Below are 3,835 nucleotides of genomic sequence, written 5' to 3'. Positions count from 1 at the left end.
GGACGTCATTTAGGCTCACCGTGCAATTGTTTGGGCAACGCGGAGTGGATCAGCAAGATTAAGTAGGGTATTTACAAGAGTGGACATGTTGCTTCCTCAACTTCTTTTTGGGGAGTATTGCAGCTTTCTTCAACGCTTCCCGCCATCTGCTTTTTGGTGTAGGGAGAAGCCTTTATCTGGACAGGAGCAAGAGATAGGTTTACTGGCTTCTCAGGTAATTGACGGACTTGTGTTTTACTTTTCGGTGGTTCAGGAAGGTCTCTTTTTGTTTAAATCGGCCCTCGAATTAACAAGCACTCCTCCATTGTTTTTTTTGGGGGGGGGCCGACAAAAATAGTGGGGTGGGAGGGGGAGAGAGAAAAGGAAAGAGTGAGAAAGAGAGAGAGGGGGAGAGAGAGAGCGACAGAAAGAAAGAGAAAGAGATAGCGGGAGAGACAGAGAGAAAGAGAGAGAGAGAAAGCGAGAGGAGAGAGAGAGAGCAAGGGAGAGAGCCCGGGAGTGCTGCATGCGTGCGCTCGCAGTCTGGACTTTTTGATAGCACATATTTGTGCTTGTGGCATGCCCCTACTCGCTCCCACAAGGTGGATGCCGCCACAAGCATGAGTATGTGCTACCAAAAAGAGCAGAGAGACGGCTAAAGGGCCTCCTATGCAACGCATTTGCGCTGCGTAGGTGAGACCTGATGAGTGCAAACTAATCAAAGACTTAGCAAAATAATAGAAACTTAACTAACAGATTTTCCGCACTTAGCTGCATTTACTAGACAGCCCTCTAAGTTTAGCACTGGTGACCTGGGAAGCAAACATGCTAGTCCCTCTGTGGAATTAAATGTAGTGATCCAACAGTATAGCACGGCGAGGGCAAGGATAGGGTCCCCCTGCCCTGGGCCTCCTACCACTACATAATGGCTACAACGCCCTGCAAAAGGGGGTCACATCTAGACCTTGCAGCTTGATGGAGGGGTGCAAGGCCCACCTGCCTTGGACTTCTCAGAACTGGATAATGGCCCAATTACCAGTGAATGTCTGGCTCCTTTTGGAAACAAAAGAGCCTTCTGTTGCCTGGCTGACTATGATAGTGTAGCCTTTCAGACAGAAGCGGGCCCCATGTTTTGAACTGAGCACCGGGCTTTGGGCAGCTGCCTACACTGCCCATGCCTAGCGCCGGCCCTGGGATGAGCCCAATCATGACGCTGCTCTCACATGAGGGCAGTGCCAGGATTAGTGCCGCTCAGATGGTGCATTGGAGCCTGTGCCTTTTCTCCAACCGGCTGTGTGACACAGCTGGGTTGGAGAAACATTAAGTGAGCATGTGCGCTTGGCTGGCCTAGGGCGCCCGGCCAAGCACACATGTGCACGTATGAGTGCCCTCTACTCCCCCCTGACATGCCCTGCCCTATGTTCATTGGGGAGTCTGGCAGACAGCCTAAATAAAATGACGGTAACCGACCTCTGCAGGCGTGGACTGTGGGGTGACACTCCTCCGCCATTACGGAAGAGCCTCGCCTGAAAATAAGTGCTGGTCCCTAAAAACGAGTGCAGGTGTTTCCCACCTGCAACCACCAGCCCAAATTAAGCACTGTGATTGGAACAGGCTTTGTAGCACCTCTGGCCCTGAGCTGCGAGCATAAAGAGAAAATAAACGCAGCAAATATTCAACCAGTTCTTTGTCACATGATGACAGCAGAATAACTGCTGATATATACACCAGATATGGATCCATAGCGTGGCAATGCAGTCATGTCACACAGCTCATCGTGAGCTCCTCGTGCAGCAGAACATTCTTGTGTTGTAAATGTGGCGCTAGAAGGACAGAGATTTCTTAATTAGGTAAAGCAATGTACATGACACCGATGTCAGGCAGAGGGTTTAGCGGTTAGAAATATACATTATAATGAAAACAACTTTATGATTTCACATGCAAAATCGTACTCGAAAAAAAAGTGTTTCCGCCCGGTCTCGAACCGGGGACCTTTCGCGTGTTAGGCGAATGCTGATAACCACTACACTACGGAAACTAGATGTATGAATAGGTCTCCCAAAATGAAATTGTTTCTAGGTAGAGGAGGAAGTACTCCTCTTTGTTTATTCATTTTATTTTCCCCTTTCATTATCAGAAGCATTAAACGGGTTCTCCTTTCTCTCTGTATTCACATATGCTGGTAGCAGGACTTACAGAATCACCACTGGAACGGTGTAACTAGTGGCTTTACATCTACCCATGCACACTTTGCAAAATGTCCTTTAACGGTCACCTCCTGTCAGTTTAAACTGCTTCTGTTCATTAATCTCCTGTGTTTTCATGTCTTTCCTTTTGGGTACTTTTACAACCGCTGCTTTTGTTTGCCCTCTAAGCTCTGCCCCTCTCCCCCCAATCGTTGGTAGCCCAGGGGCAAAGGGGAGGAGGGGGAGTTTGAGCACTTTAAGATGCCAAATAACTGTTACTGGAATAGTAAACCAGTTCATTTCCCACCGGGTCCAGTAGCGCTATATAAACTTTGGAACTAAATTTTACATCATAGGCATACAATTTGCCTTTGTATACATTGCACCCGTTTGTGATAGTTCAATGAATTTCTTACGCTGGTGACACTTTGGTTTTTGATCATTAGCAGCTACTGGGTCAAAACGTAGAAAAATACATATTCTTGGCGAACTCACAGCTCCGTCCAACATTGCCCGGGTACTCGCTGCTGGGAGGGTGCGATACGATTAGAAAGCACAGAGTCGCTTCTAACACGAGCACGTGCTTAGAAGTCCCGCGTCTCCCGCGTGGCTCTGTGGACCCCGCCTGCCCACTGCAGACTTATCGTAGCTGCAGTTTGGAGGAGTGAGCTGGCGACCAAGGCTGCTCAGGGCACGATTCTACCTCACATATATTGTTTTAATTACAAAGCGCCGCGTGACCGGTGCCAGCCACCTTCACAGCTCTGTGCTGCCCACCTGCGTGCGGGTGCGTCCCGAGCTCGTGAGGTTCTGATTCAGAACTGCCCCTTAATTATGCCCTGTGCCAGCCGGCGCAACGATGACACAATTGAGCATGTATAGCAAAATTACACAATAAAGAACATAAGACCGATGTATGTCTAAAAACACAAATTATTGTGATTCAAAAAAATACAGAAAGCAAAAGGCTAGCAGAGGATGGTTTCGATCCATCGACCTCTGGGTTATGGGCCCAGCACGCTTCCGCTGCGCCACTCTGCTGCTGTTTTCTTAGTGGGCAGCATTCTACATGATGTGACTCTCGCATGCCAATGTCAGGCAGTTTGGGTTAACCACTGAGGAGGAACAGCACCAGCAGCAACGCCCTCAACAGCATGTGCGAAGAGATAAAGGCACCCAGCAGTATCTGACCAGACAAACCACGCAAACCAAGAACCCTGAAATATCCAGTTCCTTCAGCTCCACTTTGTCACTCTGTGACATTGAGGAAGGTGTTGTTAGGAAAAGGCAGTAACGGAGAACCAGGCGGGCACTAGAGCCAAATTACAGAGGGGGGGATGGTGAAACGATTAGGAGGGGGGGGAGTAATTCTTCCAACCATAGGCAGAGTGGCTCTAAGACGGGGTGAAAACACAACAAAAGCCTCATTAACCCGTTCCATGCTGGTGACAGAACCACTCCGTCACCAGCCACAGGTGGGCTGTGCTAATGATGAAGTGGTTCCGTCACGGCCCGGCCGCCGTGCCTGCGCGGCACCAATTTCACGCCTGCTCGGCGCGTTCTATTAGGCAGGCGAGGGTGTGACGGAACCGCTCCGTCATTAGCACAGCCCACCCGTGGCTGGTGACGGAGTGGTTCCGTCACCAGCATGGTGGCACCGCGCGCCCCAC

General features: G+C 49.8%; 2 non-coding genes across 2 annotated transcripts; both read right to left on the bottom strand.

The window, feature by feature from the left end:
• Positions 1–1,943: 1,943 nt before the first annotated feature.
• On the bottom strand, positions 1,944–2,017 carry TRNAV-AAC (transfer RNA valine (anticodon AAC)). Its single transcript has one exon. It is a non-coding gene; the product is annotated as a tRNA-Val (tRNA).
• Positions 2,018–3,134: 1,117 nt separating this feature from the next.
• Positions 3,135–3,206, bottom strand: TRNAM-CAU (transfer RNA methionine (anticodon CAU)). Its single transcript has one exon. It is a non-coding gene; the product is annotated as a tRNA-Met (tRNA).
• Between the last annotated feature and the right edge of the window lie 629 nt (positions 3,207–3,835).

The sequence above is a fragment of the Lissotriton helveticus genome, chromosome 12 (assembly GCF_964261635.1).
Source record: "Lissotriton helveticus chromosome 12, aLisHel1.1, whole genome shotgun sequence".
In the NCBI taxonomy this organism is placed as follows: domain Eukaryota; kingdom Metazoa; phylum Chordata; class Amphibia; order Caudata; family Salamandridae; genus Lissotriton; species Lissotriton helveticus.
This window is presented reverse-complemented; position numbering and strand designations above follow the sequence as displayed.